The sequence below is a fragment of the Pezoporus occidentalis genome, unplaced genomic scaffold, assembly GCF_034315485.1.
Source record: "Pezoporus occidentalis ecotype Australia unplaced genomic scaffold, CSIRO_AGI_Poc_V1 ctg70, whole genome shotgun sequence".
Classification (NCBI taxonomy): domain Eukaryota; kingdom Metazoa; phylum Chordata; class Aves; order Psittaciformes; family Psittacidae; genus Pezoporus; species Pezoporus occidentalis.
The window spans coordinates 3987462-4008289 of NW_026916053.1; the positions used below are offsets into that span (position 1 = coordinate 3987462).

The 20828-nt window shown below is 45.3% G+C and overlaps 1 long non-coding RNA gene across 1 annotated transcript; it reads left to right on the plus strand.

Moving 5' to 3' along the window:
* Positions 1 to 5286: 5286 nt before the first annotated feature.
* Positions 5287 to 20443, plus strand: LOC134175818 (uncharacterized). The gene is made up of 3 exons (XR_009969152.1): positions 5287 to 5353; positions 5809 to 5911; positions 20105 to 20443. It is a non-coding gene; the product is annotated as an uncharacterized LOC134175818 (long non-coding RNA).
* Positions 20444 to 20828: the final 385 nt, after the last annotated feature.

Sequence of the window (20828 nt, forward strand, 5' to 3'; positions counted from 1 at the left end):
AGTTTCCTTGCCATTGAAACAACTAAAATTAAACAAGCTCAAATCCATCCTGTCCAGGAGACCACGAATTCAGCTGCATCAGAAGCCCTTGGTTAAGCAGCCCCTGAAAGTCTATCAGAAGTTTATTAGTATGGTAATTTATCTGGGTAAGCACATAAAGATGCTAATTGAAATGGGTTTCTTTTTGATGCATTATTTTTTAAAGGCAGAAAGGTTGGGGATTTTCTAGGAAGAAAAGTAGAATTGCCACTTGTGTTTCATTGCTTCGTAATGCTCTAATTTCATTATTTTCCTCTATTTCATTTGAATTTGTATTTTAAACGTGAAGAACAAAGAACTCCACACTCCCAAGATTTGGGGCTTGTGCCACGTCTGGTCCTGGTCTTGATGCATGGAGATAGATTGAATTAATCAAACTTCTTCACACTGCTATTTAATCGGGTTTACAATTAGCTGAGGGCTGCAGGTCTCCTGGGCCTATGAGCTTTGCGAGCAGAAGCTGTAATACAGCAGCTCTGCAGCCACACACTGGGAGTGCCTTACAGACCAGATTGTCATAATGTGGCATGAAATTAAAGCGTGATGTTTCTTGACAACAGAATTCCAATTTCTCCCTTCTCTCCCCCCCCCTTTTTTTCTCTTTAACAAAGTCTCTACCTAGAGATAGGCCTCCCTGTTTTGTCACATCCACCTGCTCTAAGCGACACAGCTGCCTTCAAAAGAGTTTCTGATACTATTAAACCAATCTGTGTTCCATTACAGTCGTTCTGATATTCTTCCCTGTCTGCTTTCAATAGCAGATTATTTTGCTGTGAGGAGCTAATAAGCATACAGCTCTTAACTTGTTTCAATTCTCACTCAAATGTAGTGATTTCATCTCTCCCGCTCCTCTCAACAACACAGAGGGGTTTTGCTGATGTGTGTTCACCCCAAACCTACCTGCACAGCTCTGTCAAACCTCCTCAAACCCACTTCCATTCAGATGAGAAACCGCAGAGGAGTGGAGAGTCTGGGCTGGTTTTTCTGCCATCACATCTCATCTGTCAAGAAGCACAGTTAGGAAATGGGATTTATAATTCCCCCTCCCACAAGGAAGTCAGGAGCTTGTGAACACCACCACCACCAATTAATTACCTGTGTTGATGCTTTTCTGTTCTTCAGGAAACCTGTCATAGGGAGAATTGAAAAGAAGAACATAATGAACCCAGAAGACTTGGCTGGAAAGAGGTGAGGAGCAGGTCAAGTTGGTAATGGAGGATGTAATTCCCTCCTTGAACTGACCTGGAATCTAATCTAATTCAATGTACACCTTGGAAATCAGTGGGTAGAGGATGAAGCATTCCCTGCAGTTAAATAGAAAAGGTTGGGTGTATGTTCCTGATGGTGAGATTTGACTGTGGAATAAGCTCTCAAGCTGTAACACTTGAAGGTGCTGGAGTTACACTGGGCAAGGAGAATCATGCTGTAGGTTAAGAAGCCTGCAGTGCTGTAGATGGGGACCTACCCCTGGTCCTGCTGAAGGGAATGAGGGAGGCTCCTGCAGAAACAAGGTCTGGCCTTTGTTGATGCAGTTTGGTTTCTGTGGACAACACTCACTGGTTTCTCATGGCTTCTCTATGTCTGGGGTGAGATCAGACCCATGGGTGGCCCGGCCCTCCAATCCACAGTGATGGATTCTGTGCTTGTTTGCACCTCTGAATTAAAAAGTGTTTAAATTCTATCTCTTCTAATACCAGTGACTGAATCAAAAACCAAACTGTATGCACAGAACAACCCCTGTAGCTGAGTGGCAGAGGTGAGATTCTTGCAAAACAGACATAATGATGTCTTCTGCATTCCCTTTAACTGTACCTGCCACCTGAAACGGCACAGAGCTACAGTTGTGAGAGTTATTTGGACATACTTAATCAGAGTAACTTCCACTTAATTATCAAACATGGGAGCAAAATGAGCTTTGCTTATAAAAAAAAAACAAACTCCATAAACCTCTGTCCCCCATTGCTCTCCCTTCTTTTTTCCTTCCTGCACAGCACTGAGCATCTCCCAAGGATTATGTGATTATTCAGAAGATTGACTCTGCTCCCATTGAAGGTGATTACATCCCCCATGCTGAAATCCACAAAAGCACAATCAGGTACACAACCTAGGTAGTTTTAAGCATTTGCATCTTACACAGGTCGGCCTGCAAAGCACCTGTAGTTTTTCTGGCTGATAGGAACCCTTTGTGGGCATAGGGGGTAAGGGAAAAATCAGTGAACCTTAAAAAGCAACAGAAAAAAAAAGAGAGCATTTTTTCTGATTGAGAAAAATCAAGTTTAATGAACTGAGGTGGAATCATTTCCTCAATTTGCTTGGGCATGTGAAGTGAAAAGCACAGTGTAACCTCTGCTTGCAAATCGCTGTAAACATTTCACTTGCTTCCTAATTCATGGGAAATGGAACAGAAGCTGGACTGTGGAATACTAATCAAAGATCTCTCCTTGGAAGTCAGACCCTTTGTCTTCTCTTAGGTTTTGGGGCCTGAATGTCTAAGACTTTACAGATTTTTTTATATATATATATCTGAATGAATATTTATGAAGAGCTTGCTAGTGACAGACCAGGCTGGCCCTGCAGGCCCAGAGGAATTAATGTAAATTCCAGTCAACCATGAAAACCCACTAGAATTGAACTGTATTTCAGCATGGTGGATAAAGCACATCAAAGAGCAGAATTTCTATAAGATAATTACACACAATGCAACTCTAATCACAGAAAGACTGTGGATATTGCTGATAAAGCGTAATAAATCTTTTATGACTACGCCTTGTTCTGCTGAATCAGCTTTCTGGTTCTGTTGCCCTGAACTCTGCATTCTGGCTCTTATTTATATATTTACAATTGTAAAAAACCCCTCAACTAAGGATTTCCTGCAGCAGTGAAAGGTTTGAGCTTATTTGATTGGTTTGTTATTGCACTTGTTGAATTGCAGTTACATCAACAACAGCAAATGCTCATCTCTGCTGTCTGGCAAGTGGGCAGGAACAAATTGCCTCTAAGCTGAGGAGCCACCTTTCTGCTGCAGTTGAAGAAATGGGAATAATTTCAGCTTTGACACTTTGAAGCGTTCGGAATTTAGGCTCCTTCCCTCATGTTTGACAGCACCACGAGTTCATCTCACAGGCTCACAGAAGGGTTGAGCTGGCAAAGGCCTGTGGAGATCATTTAGTCCAAACCCCTTGCTCAAGCAGGGCCACGTAGTCCTGAGGACCATGTCTGCTTGGATGTCTCCAAGGATGGAGACTCCACAATCCCTCTGAGCAGCTGTTTCCATACTTTACCTTCATTTTTTCCTCCATATATTTAAACAGATTTTCTTGTGCCTCTTGTCCTTGCAGTGGGTACCGAGAGTCTGGCTCTTTCCCAGCTTCCCCCAGCTGCTGTCCCTTTACACACAAGTGTAAGCCTCAGGAATGAGCAAGCCCTAGCATGGTACGGGCTCTGAGCAGCAATAATCTGTGCAGAGGTAAGTCTTGGTGCTGACAACACCCATAGGGGAAATGGAAACACAGAGTCTGCGGTCACTGACTATTTCTGACTGTTCTTGTGTCTCACTTGACTTGCTTGTACATCAAAGCATCATCTGAGCACCAGCAGACACATTTATGGCAGGTATCTTTCCTGTGCCTTAATCTAGAAGCAAAACTTTGCCTCCTTCATGTGAGCTTTGCCCTTCATTTGTCTTTCTGGCATATGGGCAGCAGAAGGTCCCTGCTTCTGACAGAGTGAAAGAATTTTACATATGGTTTAATTACAGTAAATTATCAGCAAAGGGAAGAGTTTGCAAGAGGACAGCTGAATCCCACTCATGGGTTCAGTGAATGTCTGCCCAGGACCCCAGTGCTGTGCCATGTCTCACAGTGACACTGCTCCAGCCCCGAGGACAACTGCTCTGAGACAAGTCCATCCCTTGGTGTCTCTCCATGCTGGGAACCTTTCTGGGAATGACAGCATGGGGAATGTGTGGCTTCTCAGTCTGTTGTCTCAGCTTTGTGCTCTGGGAGAGGAATTTGACAACAGGATCAGTGTTTCCTAATTCCAGATTCATGCTCTCTTCTAATTCTCTTCTCTTCTCTGGCTGTTGTCTTCTTTAAATGTATGGTGAGTCTGAACATGAACTGATATATCCTTTGGCAAGTAGCTGGATATTCTCTTTCACATCTGTTGTGCTCCCCTAATCTCGTCAACGCATGAATGTTACTCAAGTTATACTTAAGGCTTTCCACAGCTCTTGTGAGTTCGCCATCACTTCAGAGCCTTATTTATATTAGTAACATCACCCTGGTTGTCACCCAATGGGAAGTGCTTTTGTATGCAATCCTCCAAGCGGACATGAAAGACCATGTCAGGACAACGGAGGGGTGCAGAAGTTGCTCTTCCTTTGCCTGATTTACATCGTATGTTTGAAAGCGTGTCCCTCCTGTGACGGTCTGCAGTGAATAAACAAAGTTCCTGGGGAAATGGTATGCGGTGTTCAAACGCTTTGCTGAACTTTCATGTTCTGTGAGTTGTAAGGAAGTGACTACAAAAGCCTTGGAAGAGCAAAGGAAGAGAGTTAGCTCAAGGCAAGGTGATATTCCCTCATTAAAATCTATTTGTGCAAAGTTAAGACGTCAAAGAAATTTCACGTGTTCCAAGGGGGTATGAAAGCCCATGTTATTAGTGATCAGAAGGGAGTCCTATTTGCTGAAGAGGAGGGGTGTAGTGAAAGAAGGGGGAAGAAAAAAAGAGGAAAAATAAATGTATTTGAGCATTTAATGTTATCTGAAAAGAATAATAAATTCAACTGCCTTAAAACAACAACTTCTGGTACCCAAGTGTGGATCACAGAAGGTATTTTTAAGGAAAAAAAGGTCTTCACAATATGGGCTGAGATTCCACATGTGGCTCATCAAGCTACGCTGCTGCACACGCAGACACCCATGGTCCAGCTCCAAGGGCAGCCAGCCTTCTACCACTTCACCCGATTCTATGGAAGGTGAATGAGGTTTAAGACCAGGTTATTAACCCTTCGATTATCCAGATGTTTGCCTGTGTGGATGGTGTGTGCCCCAGAACCCTGGAATCACAGGCAGGGTTAGGATGAGATATTTAACCTTAAAGCCGGCACTTCCTTGATTTTCACAGCTCAGTGATGACAGCATCAGGGTTTTTTACAACCCAAAGACCAAACAGTCCTTGAGTGCAAAATCTTTGGTGATTTTAGGGGTTTGACCCTTTAAACAGAGGGGTTTGGCCAGAATCAGTGATTCAAAGCTGCCTGAGCAGAGACTGTGGCAAGGAATGCTTGTGGCAAGCCTGCTCCTCACTGCTAGTGAGTAGAGGGGGAAATGAAACTGGTCCTTTGATCTGCACATCATGGTGTATTTGCCATCTGCAACAGTGGGAAAACCTGCTATAAATACTAGTCTGAAGTACTAATAATCCTGCCTCCAGGCAAAATAGCTTTGGCTGCTGGTGGGGCATGCAAGTGAGCCAGACTGCAAAATTTAACAGCATTCACTGTGCCAGCAGTGACCTTTTCCTGTGCCTCTTTCCAAGTGCCATGTACTCAACAGGACGTGCTGGGGGACCTGCTTGGGAAACTCACAGAGTGCCTCAGTGTTGCGGTGGGGAGAGGGTGGCAGCAGATGGGATTGCAGTAGCACACACAAGAATGGAGTTAGGAGAGCTTAGCTTATGACCCTCAGGGGCCCTGCTCCATGAGTGGTAACTGCTGAGGATGTGCATAGTGCTCATTGCGTGCTTTTTTCTTCCTCTTTCCCTGAGAAATCAGCAGAAATCTCCTATCTCTGCCTGGGCTGGCCTGTCCATCTGTTCTGATGGCTTCTTTTATCACCAGCAGCCATGTGAAGAATGATCACATTAAAAGGTAAGGCTCTCTTTTTGTGCTGCTAGTAGACAAGGCCCTCCCCCAAGTTTGCATTAATGGAGAGTGGTGACGTGGCCACGCGCTGATTGCATTTGCTAATGTTAATCACCAAGGGGCCAGGCGAGGTGAAGAAGTGAGCTATATTTTATTCAGTTTGACAGAAGGAGGAGTTGAATGGAAATCATTTTTATCTCTGGTTGTGAACGACCTAAATTAATGCTACCTCTGGCGCTGAAAGGCTCAGGAGAGCAGATGTCCGTATTTTATATGCTCTCCTTGGTAGGGGTACCAAAGCACACGTCAGGCTGTGCATTAACTTAGGGACAAAGCTGTTCCATGTCCCTGATTGCATGGGCTGTGCAGCCGGGAAGGTGAGGATGTAAGGAATGAAGTCATGGTTTGGTTTTGCCATCTTGAAACAAAGGACAGGTCACTAGAGCTGGATTTCAAGTGGAGGAGTGGATGGCAGGTCCTTTACCATGACACACACAGTGGGAAAGCAAGGAGGGAAGATGCTTTAGTAACTCTTTAGCAGAACACTGATTAATTGTTGAGCACCTGTGACTATGAGGCCCATCCTGCTAGGAGTGGCAGGAGTAACCCTAACCCTAACCCTAACCCTCAGCAGCCTCCTCAGACAAAACCAACGCCGACCAGGTTGAGGGCTGCATGTTGGGCTGCTCTCCAAACTCACCCAAACCTTGCAGTCTAAATAATACTGAAAGCTTTCAAAGCTTAAATAGGGGGTAAGGTATTGCAGAGGATAGATACTGCTGCTGCTGTGCCCAGGTGGGAGAGAAGTTACTAGAAGCCTGGCAAGGACCTTGTTTCTAACTTCGGTGTTGTGAGTTCCTTGCCAGTGGATCCAGGGTGCTTCTTGCCCAAGCAAGCAGGAGAATGGCCAACCTTGGCAGTACCCAGGCACCAGAAACCCTTTCCTGCCTTGCATCTCACATGTTTTTCTTAGGAAAGCATTTTACATTTGCATCTTGAAGCTTGCATTTACTTCTCAGAAAAAGAAACACTGTGCTAATGATAGGTGAAAACAGAGCAGTGACTGGAATGGGAGAGGATAGAAGAGGCTTGATGAAATCTACCCATTGAATGAAAGAGAGATGGGCAGGGGAGCGAATGGGGAAGCAAATGTGATAACTGGCAGAGCGTGGTGAGCAGTGCCACCCACCCAGCTATGGGTAGGATGCTGGGAGCCAAGGCAAGAGGCACTGTGAGCACATTTCTATTTCTTTATTCTCTGTATCGTGCTCCTCTTCTCATTTCAGGGTCTGATCAAGTCTGACTATCGTCACCCCTCTTTGCTCTATAGACACCTATTAATGTTGACAGTTTAGGTGGCTGGGGGATGTGGTATTAGTACTGACAAATGCTGGTAATTTGCAGGCAATGTTTTCCCTCTAGCACCAGTGGGAAATCACCTAACCTTTGCCAATAATTCTCAACATAACTCACAAAACCTCATCTTCCATCATTATGAGGAGCGGCGTTTCTGAATATTATCAGCTGCTTTTTGTATGCCTCCATGCTAGACTATACAGAGGAGGTGATATTAATCAGTGTGTGAGGCCCACTGTAGTATGAAGGATTCTCTTGCAAGATCTTTTTACCATATGCTCTCTGATATTAAGCTTACTTCATTATGCTTTCAGATCTCTTATTTTTTTTGTCGACCTGTCACTTGGCTTTAACTATTTCTTTAGCTGGTGTTATTATATCATTCTCTTTTTAAGCCATAATTTGCTTAACATGGCCATGGAGAGCACTTGTATATGTTCATGCTTTAAACCAACACTGATTCATCAATATCTGGTGGACTGGTGTAACTGGCACAGCTCTGAAGGCTGCAATGGGGACACTGAGCTAAGTGTGACCCGCCATCCACACACTGAAGCAGAAGTAAAAGATTTTCACAAGTGCTGAGTTTAGAGCCGCTTCTTTGGAGCACACATTGAGCTGTTGGCCATTGGAGTGTCTGGCAAATCTTGCCTTAATTTTTCCAAAGGAGAATATACAAAGAAATGGCACTGATTGATAAGAAATATCCTGGCATTGCGCTAAGCCGCGGAACCTCCCGAGTTCAACTGCAGCCCAATCTTATTTTGCAGGGGCTGAAGCCAAGCAATGCTGATAGCAACTGTCTTTAAAGTGAAATTAAAATGTAATGAGGGTGGGAGGCAGGGACAAGCTAGCATGGACCATCTGAGCTGTTGCAATTCTAGAATTCATCAGTGCCGCTGAGAGCAGCGAGCGGCTGGTGCGTTATTGATGCAGGGGGAGAGGCAGGTTATTGCATTATTGACATACAGTAGGTGGAGAAAGATTACCATGTTAGCAGCGCTACAAGAAGAGAGATTATCCAAATGCAATAAGCCATTGTTACAGCAATGACATTTTTCCACACCTCCCCCCTCTTCTTATCCCGTCCTTTCCACCTCCTGCCTGCATAATATGAAAGGTCAGTAATATCCAGACAGATGGTTGGGAGGGTTTATGGAAAGGGGCTGCTTTCTTTGGTCATTTTTTCTGAAATGGTGATTGTGCTCAGAAAGGAAAAAAAGAAAGAGAAAGCATTTGGGTTTTCTGACTGGGATTAACTCATCCGAATGCTATACTAGGCAAGAGAGAATTTGGGTTAGGAGATTGTCCCTTTCACTGACATCTGTGCTACTCTACATGACAGCTCTGAGAGGCACGGCTGCATCGTAGGCACTGGAATAACCAGGGGATAAATGCCACTGGATTTGGGCTTTTTATGTAATAGACAACTTTACTAAATGCTATTTTGCTGTAAAAAAGGGGCTGTAAACTTTTTGAGGAGGGTCTCTGCCATGCGTTGATCCTCAAAGGACTCCACTTCCTCATTGAGAGAGTGTTTATCTCTCAGGTTCACTTGTTTTGTTTCTCGTTGAAACCTGTCTCCTCTTATATTTCAGTTCCCTGGATTCAGTTCTGTCTTCATCTGGAGCTGCTTGTTTGCTCTTATTATACATAATTGAGTAAAATCATTACCCACTGCAGAGAAAGTGACTCACTGTGTAAAATAGCCTCCCTAGAAAAAGCATCAAGCTGTGCTCATGGGTCAGCTCTGCAGTTCAGAGAAGTTCATGCCAAGATTCCCCATCCATGGCTGTGAGCTCTGGAGCTGGCCTGAAAGTGATCAGCTCATATCCTCTTGGATTTAATTGGGTTACAGGGGTGACTTCTGATCCCTGATCCCCAGGGAAGGAGCCGCAAAGATTGCCGCGTCTGCAGCAATCTCATCTGCCCGTGGCTGCAGTCAGGGAGAGAAGAATGGCTGCTTAATCAGAAGCACAATCTAAAAATGTCACATTATTATTTATGAAGTGTTTAATAATCACACCACAATCATCGGATGCACTGAGGTGGAAAACGAAAATGTAATTTTTCATATAATATATACGAATTCTGTTATTTTGGGAGGAAAAAACCCCACCACCCTAAGTAAATTGTTTCTTCTAATTTGAAGAATAGAGTTTGTGCTCGTCTTGCAACAATGCTTCATTTATGTGAGGATCAGAAGTCACACACAGCTGGGGCAGTCCTGAATTTAGCAGCCCGAATCAGCTAGCTGTGCCCTTCTGCTCTCCCCATCCGTCACTCATTGCTGGTATAAAACCCTGCAAAGCTCCTTCGTTGCTGAGCATCGCAGCCCAGGCACTGGATTGTCTCTGAGCAGCACACTGAGAAGTTCAAACCTGGTACTGTCTGTGAATACTAACAACAATCTACAGCTTTTAGATAAAGCTATAGTATAATGGTGTTTCCAGCTGGGATAGAGAAACAGCTCTCCCATAAAAAACACTGATGGAGGGGTGGCTGAAGGGCAAACTGCTTTTGGATAGCTGTAGGGATGGAAACCAGGCGGGTACACGGAGCATCTCTGCTATGGGCATGATGCTGGAAAACATGATAGGTCTCATGAGAAGGGCAAGCAGGCCACTGAGGGAGAAAAAGGAATATGGAGTGTTTCTTTCCAGACAGAAATGAATCTGAAAGAATGAATTGGTCTAATTTATTATTAGATGTGTCTGGTTTCGCCTGTACGTTTCACTGAACATCTTTTCCATCTTTATGTCTTTCCCTTTGTGACCACGGAAGTATTTTGTAGAAGAACTTCAGATTAAAAACATAAACCCTGGTCTCATCCTTTCTTTTCAGCCTGCCCTTTTCTTCAGTGATGTCTTGCTTCACCTTCGTATTTTCAGATCACGGCTCTTAGATGGAGTTGAGCTGAGCTGCTTCGTGTCCTGTCGCAGGGGAAGGGGGTTCAGAGCACATTATTCCTCCAAGGCTGATTGATGCCTTTTGCTGCCTCCTCGTTTGTGCGCCAGCATGATCAGCAGTGGAACACAGCCGAGGGGATGGCAGAGCCCAGGCATGCAGCCCTGCTCAGGAATTTGTGCTCCCTCTGTTGGCTGCTTGGCTCTGGAGCAGTGGAGTTCGAACTGAACGCTATTGAGTTATGTCAGGCAGAAAGAGTTTCTCTACTTCTAATTGCCTGGTGGCCAGCAAGGCAGTTTTGGAGGGCACTGTCAAAATAAAGGGTCTATTGCTTCAAGAATTTGACTACCCAGCTGCTTCTGAATCTGGTTGTGGATAACTCATTGAAACGCTTCAGTCTCTGCGGGAGGAACAGCACAAAGCTGAGGTCTTTGTAAATCTGAGCAGCTTCAGGTGCACTCCAGCTCATCCCTAGGGCAAAGAACCTTCCTGACATGGGGGGCAGACATGACCCCAGATTTGTCATCTGTGCCTTGGGCCTGGTTGTGGTGCAAAGCCTTGTGCCTCTGCAGTGATGCTCTCAGCTCAACCACAGCTTCCCCCACAGACGCAGCAGCATTGGGTCCACATCTGTCCTCATACTCTGCTCCTAACCCACCCCATGGGTGTATAAGTGATGGCATGGGGAGGAATACAGCACAGCCCCATCCAGACATATATTTCACATAGCTTCCCATGTATCATACCATCTCTGCTGATTAATGCAGTGCAATCAACAGTTTAATATGTTACTACTAAATACGTTAATTATATTATTCCTTTCTGACACCGCAATCACTAGATTTTTTATGCTTTGATGCTGAATCTAGTAAAACTTTAAATTAGAGTAATTAAATAATTAGCTGTAATATGTGACAAGCCAACACAACGATTGCTGGTTTATTATTTTTGTGGTGGCATCATTGCTGTTTGTGTTCAGGCAGCCAGGCCTTGCAAGGGAGAGCACAGGAATCCCATCCTACTGCAGGACCAGAGATCTCAGCCAGGCTCAATTTTGACCAGGGAAAGTAATTCATATTGTCTGAAGCTCTCCATGGTTTTCTGACATCTGTTTCTTTGTCTTTAAGATATATTTCACCACCCCTTTCTCCTTAAGAACTATTTCTACTCTTTTCCAAAGCTCTACCTGTCCCTAATGGCTTTTTCCTCTCCGTTTAACCTTATACTTCAGTGCACTTGTTTAGGCTTTTCTCTTTGGTTCAGGGCTCTGGCTGCATGCCTGTATTTTATTTATGTATCAATTTATATCTATTACCTGCCCAACACATCCCTGTGACAACTGGAAAAAGAAATATCCCCTTTTCTGCCTGTGGAGCTCCTGCTGGGGAAAACAGGTTAGGTGAGGTTTCAGCCTGAAATGTCTAAAGCTGGGCAGCCCTGCAAAAGAAATGGATCTGTCAGTGCCACGTCGCGGTGTGCTCAGAAATCAAATGGCAATTTGGATGAGCAGGAACATTGCCAGCACAGACTTGGGATCTTCTCCTCTTTGCCTCTTCTCCCACTCCCTCTGGTTTTCCACTGATTCCCCAGATATTCATGGGACCACTCATGCCTCGGCAGCATGCAAAGTGCTTGTGGAATGCAATGGCAATGACTGGGGTTTATAACTCTTTTGGAGATCACTGAGATTTTTAAGTTGACATCTGAACAAGATCCTGTCATTGAGGATGTCAAGTTTTAATGGAGCCTTCTTTGCTTGTTTGCTTGCTTATTTTAATGCCAGCTGCTTTCTTATGGGTTGGTGCCAGCAGGAAATCCTGCTCTTGTGCATGATTCAAGACCCTTTAGGTGAGAAAGGGGATGCTTCCCTGGCCCCTCTGCAGTGCTTTGGAGCTGCAAACCATGGCCAGAGGGAAAATGAGTGTCCTCATCTACCAGCTCCCTCCCATGACAGTGGACAAAGCCTCTGGACCGGCACCCAAAAGCGTTTTGGCTTGTTCCAGCAAGGTGCCCCTCGTGCAATCCCTTGGCACATGGACATTGGCATCTCACTGTGATTAAAACCCACGGCCACAAAGGGAGGACTTTGGGCTGGGAGACCCTTCTGAGTGTCAGGTTTAGTCCCTCCTGTGCACATTCTCCTCTTCTCAGCAGCTCTACCAAAGCCTGAGAGCAGCAGTGATGCGCTTTACAGCCCCACCGAGTGTGAGGAGAAGTGACAAGATTTTCCTATAAATATCACTCTAATCACACAAATGTGCAAACCCTTTAGGAGGGATCCAGGTGAATTTCACACTCTCTGATAGGTTTTCGTTGTTGTTTCATTTCCTTGTAGCTAATTTTTTACCTTGCTGCAAGTTCTGGGCTTCACTTTACCTGCTTTTGTGCAGACAGCTTAGGCTACATCCCCAGAAGCACAAGCAGCTTCTAAATTAAATACTTCACAGCAATGCAGCACTTTACAGCCTTGAATTGACTATTAGTCCTCACACTCTTTCTCAGCCAGCAAACAGTCTGTCTCCTCTAAAATAAGTGGAAAACAAAGCAAAAGAGCCAGGTTAACTTTGGCTGCCCGGTAGCACCGTCAACTTTAGTGGGCTTCTGCCAGGGTTAATTTGGCTTAGATTCTGCTTTTAAAAAGCAGAGCCTCCGGTTTTCTTCTCCTCCTGTCTGTGCCTTTATTTGGTGAGTAATGACACCCATAACCCTGACAGAACATCAAACTGCTGAGCCTTTTGCTGTTGCTGTGTTTCTAGCAATGCAAACGCTCTCTCTATTGCTCATGATCCATTTCAAGCATTTTACATCATAGGTACATATCTGGCATTGCTGCTCCCTGAGGTGCTGCTTGCTGGGATGTGAATTTTGTTGCTTTCCCTGGGGAATGTTAATTCTCTCCTTTGTTTTAACACCTTAAAAAGGAGCGGTAGGGAGTAACCTTGCAAAGTAACAAGGATGTTAAAAAGAAAGTAATTGTTGAGCAGGCAATTTAATTTTTCCATAAGAAGCATTATTTAAAGTCAGAAATCTGAATATAGACTCTGCTGAAATGGGATTTTAGCAAAATGAGTGGAAACCCAAAAATAAGAGTAATTAATTCACTTTGCTCCTAACTCCGTAGGTATTCGGTAGGCTCGGCTCTTGCACAGCAGAAGTTGGATAATGTTGCAGGGGGAGGTCTGTAAAGTAACTTACACCAGGTGGAAGCTCGATGAGATCTAAGTTAAATAGGTGCCTCTCAGGGCATGTTACAATAGTTCTACCTTTCAGCCTATTATAGAGCAGGCTGCTTGCAAACCAGTGGGATCTATTGTCCATCACCTCCGGTGCTATTTATATGGGTAATTTAATTTAACACCAGCAGGAGACTTCCAAATAACTCTCCCCAGCATGGGAAGAACAATAACCTCTAGTGCATATTCACACAATATTTGTGACCTGCGGGGCTGACCGCACTTGGGAGGGGATGTGCTGCTTTGTTTGGAGGAGAACTGAAGGCAGATATGCCTCTACCCTCCTCCTGTTTTATTTAAGGGATATTCTAATCCCCCTTTCTCAGAGCTGGGTCTCCAGGCATCATATCCCTGCCATTCCCTTCTCCTAGCTCTTGCATTTGCTGTATTATATTAAGCTGCACAAACCACATCTGCCTTTATGACCCATTACACAAATCTGGTTTCAACAACAGCCCAATAAACAACTGTATCGACCCAGGAGCAATGTGTGGCTCTTAGGGCATGGGGACATGGTAGCTGAGAGCTGGGAATCTCGGAGCTTGCATCCCTTACCCCGCTGTGCCAGCCGGTGTTTTGGGTGATGGTCTCTCTTGTTTTGGCTCTCGTGACATTAAGCCTCAGTGGAAAGGCAACTGCAACTGCCAGTTTCACGGAGGTTATAACCCACCCATCACAATATGGTGTATGTCTGTGTAGGGTGAGGATTTATAGGCTTGTGGAAAGATGCCACATGCTTCCTAGCCGGTGAATGGAAAGAGGGGAGTACTAATTAGGTCTGTGATGTTGGCAGATGGATCCATGTGTCAGGAAAAGGAAGCACTGTGCTGCACAGGATCCGGCCATCTTTCAAGTGTATTCATCAATATATGTAAACCGGGAAGAAGAGTTATTCCACATTGGAAGAACACAACACAGATTTCGGCGCCAGGCTGCTATGAAAGATGCAACCTTCCGAACGGAGCTATTTCTGAATACATCATTTAACTTATCTCACAGCGCAGCTGTCTTGTGTTATTCCAAATGTCACTAAGTTTGGGGAGCTTTCTGACAGGAAATGTGCTCGGTATTTCTTTGGCTGCCTTTATTAATTGAACCAGCAAAGGAGCAAGTGTGTACAAATGGTTTCATTTGACACCTGGGATATATTGACGCTGGTGTTTTATCCTTTGAGTATTATTAGCTGGATCAGAAGTTTTCCAGGCTGGGTACCAGTTTTATTTAGTGCCTTCACATGTTTGGGGGAAGCTGGTGGCTGTGCCTGCAGATCTCATGGCCCAGGTGAATGCCCAGAGCTCTGGCTTTGCCTGCAGGTATCAGTCCTTGCACTGCATTTCCTCACTCCTTTATTTTCATACAATCCTAGAATAGTTAGGGTTGGAAAGGACCTTAAGAGCATCAAGTTCCAACCCCCCTGCCATGGGCAGGGACACCTCACACTAAACCATCTCACCCAAGGCTCTGTCCAACCTGGCCTCGAACAACACCAGGGATGGAGCATTCACAACCTCCCTGGGCAACCCATTCCAGTGCCTCACCACCCTCACAGGAAAGAACTTCTTCCTTATATCCAATCCAGTTTTGGAGTTGAGGCAACAAGAGCTACTTCCCTGCTTCAGCTCCATCACCTAAGCCTGTGCATATCAAACCCCAGTATTCTGCCCATGCACTGACTGCTCTGTTGCATCGTACCAGATGCTGCTGCTCCTTCCACCGAGCAAATCCTGGGGGCATTCTCACCCCACGCTCTGGGTGCTGATGGCTGAAGCCACACGCTCAGCTTTTTTGGGGGCTGTGTTTAATTACTGCACTCAATTAGTCACTTCCCCACCCCCACACTTTATTTATAATCCCAGTTTTTTCCACACGTCACAACAAGGTTGTAGCCGAAAGCTGGGGAGATGACGGATGATTCATGGATAACCCCCTCTCCTCTCCTGTATCCTGGGAACTTGGGGAACCTGAAAGCAAAGTCATTTTGAACTAATGCAACAGCTCATGCTGGGGCTGTAGAGCGATAAATTACCTGGCCTGTCCCTTCTCCTTCCCTCCGGTGGCTCTGGCACCTGCGTGCTATGATTAATATGGGCATTGCAAGTAATATTAAGCACACTGGAAGGTTTCCATGAGCCAAAGGCTACTTGGGGCCATTTCATGTGCTGGAATGAGGGCTGTTAGGGAAAATGTGGGCATTGCCATTTCATAAAATGCATGAAGAGCTGGCTCCAAGGGAAGACACATCTCCCTCCTGTAAGAGGAGGCCCCTGAAAGGCAATGCGCTGTTTTCCCAACGCTTTTTGTGCCTAATGCTGGAGTTCTTGAGCTGTTACAGAAAATAGGAATATTTAGGCCCTCTCAGTGCTAAGAATAGCCTCGCAGTTTACTTATTTTCATACAAACCCTTTAATATACTCAGTCATTTTCCAGCAGATGGGAAACAGGTATGGAGGAAACCCAAGCAGCTGGCCCAAGGTCATAGGGAACTCTGCAACAGAGCCGGAGATGAGTCCAGGTCTGCAGATCCTGAGCCAGATCCCCAGCAACTGGGTGACATCCTCACTTAGCAAGCAATGAGAGGTTACACACTGAGAGCCAAGCCATGTCCTGGGCTATCCTCAGCCCCATCTGCTGACAGAGAAGGTCTCCAAATTGCTTCCGAGGGCTGAGACTGATCTGTCCTGATGGATGCTGAGCTTGACCCAGAGCTGGGATCTCAGTAGGAACAAGTGGGGCTCAGCATCTCTGTGAGTGATAGCCAGGATTTGGCTTTATATAGCAGTATCTAGGCTAGGGAGAGCTGGTGGAGCTGGTCATCTTGCAGTGTGCATGAGTATATATAAATATGTGGATATGTAACCTACCTCCCACGTACTGAGCGGGAGCTCAGTGCCACGGGCTCTGCTGAGAGCCCTCCCTGCTCGCACTTGTGATGCTCCCAATCAACACATGTTTATACAGCATTTCCCTGTTAATTTTTGTTCGGTGGCCTTTGCAGGGAGGTGCAACGAGGTGCTTGTACAAACACAGCAGGGGAGAAGAGAGGGCACATCCTGCTTCACTCATCACCAGCCTGGAAACACTTTGTGGAGGGGATGGTCTCTCCGGGGCTCTGATTCGGGGAGCCCCCAGACCCAAGCAATGACATTTGCAAACCCATCAGGCTGTTCCAATGAGGGCTGTCTCTTTTCCTACAACCACTTCAGTGAAACAGATGCTTGAGTTGTTCCTTCATCTGGAAGGTAACTGCTAATTAGTTTTGTATACAGCATAAGCCTGCGCTCCACGTGGCATACTTTGTGTCAGCGAAGGATCCCTAGCACGGACTTTATCTGTTTGCTGTCCTCCCCTGGGATTCGGGAGAGAAACAGAGTTTCCATCACCAGCTCTGCCTTCCTGTTCTTGTCATTCCTCCCTTAAAAATCAAATCATGGGTCCCATTGGGATGAAATGGGGTGTTTGGAAAAGGGAACCAATCCCTTCTCCCTAGCTGGGCTCACCTTTCCATGAGGGCTGCATGGCTGCTGGGAGACTCCACATGTATGTGGTATCTGCATGGCAGGGTTGTTTCCTTTCATCAGGGCCCCTTGGCCACTTGGGAATTGCACATGCAGGGGAGGAGCACAGTGCATGGCCCATTTGAAGTCTTCTTTATACATATTCAATTCCCCTTGACGCAATGGGCAACGCAGCAAAGCAGCCCCTCGTGGTCTTGCATGCCAATAATTTGCAGATTGAAACTCCTCCAGTGTGCATCTCCACAATGGACCCTGCCTTATCTGGGATGGGGCTGAGGAACTTTTGTGGTGATAATCTGGGGATTAAGAGGCTTTAAGAAAAGGCTTTGACATGACAGGTCATAGGAAGAAAAAACCCAAATCTGTTACTCCCAAATGGCTTAATCCTGTGTGAGCGGAGATCCTCACTCCAAGGGTGCCAGGGGGATTCAGGGTTGCTCAGCACCTTGCTCCCAGAGCTTATGGTCCCCTAGGACAGGGCTAATTGCATTATGCGTTTGCTGTTCTCAGTGTGCCCCATAGACCCAACCTGGGGGGACTCCACTGCTCTGTGGAGCTCTTCTTAAGTACGCACCACCCCAGGGCTTGCTGCCCTTAGCCCTTGGCTGCAGGGGACCCATGCTCCATTCTGGGCTGGCTGCATGCTGGCCTTGGCCATGGTCCTCCCTCTGCTCCCAGCACATTCCAGGGAGGACTCCGGACCTCACACTCTGAGCGTAAGCCCATGCACATTAATTACACTTGGGTTCCTTGTGAAAATCCAGCAGCAATCCTCACCCAGCGCTTGTCTCTAAACAAACTGTTAATATTTTAAGTGTCTTTCATGAACTGGAGTCTAATTAATTAAAGGTTTATGAAAAACAATTAGGTTTTGATAGGGATCACCTTCTCCCGAGTCCCATGTCTGCCCAGGAGAAAGAGAGGGGTTAGAAAGGCTCCGGTTGAAATTTAGAACTGCAGTGAATAAGAGAATGCACAAATCCCACAAGGATTGGGGAAATTAGGACATTTGGTGCCAGATTGTCTGACTAATTAGATTTCTATCAAGTCCTGAGGGACTGGCTGATGCAGCATTTTAATTTAAAGCTGCAGCAGCAGCAGCTTTCCTCCTTCTTCTCAAGCTCTTTATCATGTTGTCTGTGCTTCCTTCCCAGCACTGCACCTCTGCAAGGCTCAAACCTTCTTGCTCTGCGTTTGGCAGCATGGCTTTGCTGTTAGGTTTCGTTGGAATGGGAAAACAGCTCTCTCTGTCTGCAGGGGGGGGTTCCCATAACGTGAGGCACGGCATTCCTTGACAGGCGCATGAGATGGGGACAAGCTGAGGTGTCTCCGAGCTACCCAGTGCACCGGCTAGGCTTGATCATTGAGAGCATCTTCACGATGGGTGTGTTGTGCAGGAAAGCAGAGAAGAAAACAGCCCATCATCTGCTCCCTGAACCTGCTGCCTGAAGAGCTCACTGGGCTTTGCATTTCAGATGAAACACTGGCAATTTCTTGGAGTTAGTTCATTTCCAGCCTGAACTCTGCAATGAGGATCAGTGCTGGATCGGCTGCTCCCTGCAGGGTGAATAGAATGGCACCTCCTTCAATTATATCCATTTAAAATATGGTGATGCAGTTGCGCTGCACCAGGGCTGGGAAACAGAGCAGCTTGGTGGCAAAGCTGTGCAGTGAGTACGAGCCTGAGGTCCCCGTCCCTAAACCGCATTGCTCAGGCACCTAATTTAGAGCAGGCATCTAACTTCTAAATCCCTGAAGTTGCAGGGCCAGAACTCAGGTTTATTGTGTGTGGAGCAATGCACAAATGGATCCAAAATGGCAAAAGTGTCAGATTCCTACTTAATAGGCACCAAAATTTAATGTTGATTGCTCCAAAATTAGTTAGAATTATTGAAATAGAATAAGCAGAGTTTTTAAAGCCATTTCTTACTTGACAGGACAAGATTGCAAATATCGCCCTGTCCTATTCAATGAAAACTTATGATGCTCTTATTGCTATTTTATACAATGGATACATAGTTAACAGGGTCTATGGAATTATTTCTTCTCCCATTTTGCTCTGCTTCTTCCAGATTATTTTATCCAAAATAAAAGAAAAAAAAGAGAGAATTATATCTTCTGCTTCAATGAAACTGAAAACTATTATTCCTCTCGATAACCAAACCCAGCAAAGTCACCCATTCCAGTGAATCTGAAACACAAAAAGTCCCTTTCAGATGTATTATGGATCTGCTGCTAAGACTTTAACTCATTGCTTTGTGAGGAGAAGTTCGGCAGCGGAGAGAGCGAAAATGGACTCACTGCCTCTGAAGACATTGAATTTCCCAGCGTTCATTGACTGAAAGCAGGGCTATAACATTATTGAGATGGTTCCACTTAACCTCATTTTCCTGTTATTATTTTGTTATGCTTTTTGGGGAAGGTTATAGAATACTTATTTACTCCTGTCGCTGATCCCTAGGTGCTAAACATGATTTAACCCCACTGTGTTTCAGCTGGATGCAGGATGCAAAAGGCAACAGGAGCCTGGCCAGGACCAACAGCTCTGTTTGTGGCCTGATTTCCATTTACAGGGTATGTGTTAAAGAGGGAAAAGGGCAGCTATTACTGTAAAAGCATTAAGAGACCGAGTGATGGATGAGATCCCACTGACCTGGGTAATGAAGAAGCATGGAACAAAAAGGACGTTTCTAGCCTCCAAGTGCCCAGAGCCACTGGGCTTTGAAAGGTGCCATAAGCACCACGATGAGAGCAAATGAGTTTGAGCTCCCGTGAGAGTAAAGCTCTTATTTAGGGTCCTAAGAGGGATGCCGGGTTCTCGGAGAGGTGAAGATCCCTAGTTCTCTCACCCAGATTTGTGGACCGATAAAGTGCTCCAATAGTTTTGTGCTGGTGCTTTTTCACCCTTAGAAGTTTTGGAACAGATAGAATATGCAGAATGCTGATTCTAAAACACACTTTCAGAAGGCTGCTTCTGCAGAGGGATTTTCTCCCCCTCACTTGCTCTCCTCCTGTTTCTCTCCCCCCATAGAGAGATAGAAGAAACTTCCAACATATTTGGATTACCTAGAAATAATTGTCTTTCTTTTCCTTTTCCTTTCACTGAAAGAAAACAGAAGAATGGCACAAGCCATTGTTTTGCATCAATGATGCTGTTTTATTTCCCTTTCTTTTGTTTTAAATCCCAGGTTATTTCTAAATAAAATTGGGGGGCATCCAGACAACAGCTTCTCTCATTGGAAGGCAGTCATCAGGAATGTGAGGGAGGGATATGCCATTTGTCCACATGGGTCATTGGATCTAGTCTGCAGTTTCAATGGCTAAAGTTACACAGAGGAACCCCCTCGCTGGAGGCCTGAAATCAGAAAAGAAAAAGGTATTGGGTTGAAAATCGTCAAAATGAGTCAATTTTGACTTTTCCTAAATATAATTCCTGGTTGTAACTCTGCATTAACCTGTGAAAAATTGGCCGTGGCTCTGCTGGGATTAATGTGGTTTTGGAAATAAACCAGTGATCTGCACACGCATTTGTTTTGATTTGTAATGTGCAGATTGGGAAAATATCGTTGTGAGTGACCATGATAAATGTTGTTCATATCATTCGGTGAATAACACTGTGATGAATGAGTTGAGGATCGCTTCCAGTGTAATAGAACAAGTCGAGCCTGACGTTTCGAAGCTAAAAGGTCTTGTTTCAGTGATTTCCAAAAGCAAATAGTTTTGTTTCTAATTCAGACATTTCCAGGATTCACCTGGCCTGATTTGAGCTGGATAAGTTAACCTGGGACAGTTACAGGAGGGAGAGACGCAAGGGACTGGGGAATATTTGTACCTGGAGGTATTGGATTAACAGTGGCTGGATATGAGCTGTCAGTGTGACCAGATGGCCAACAGCATCCTGGCCTGTATCAG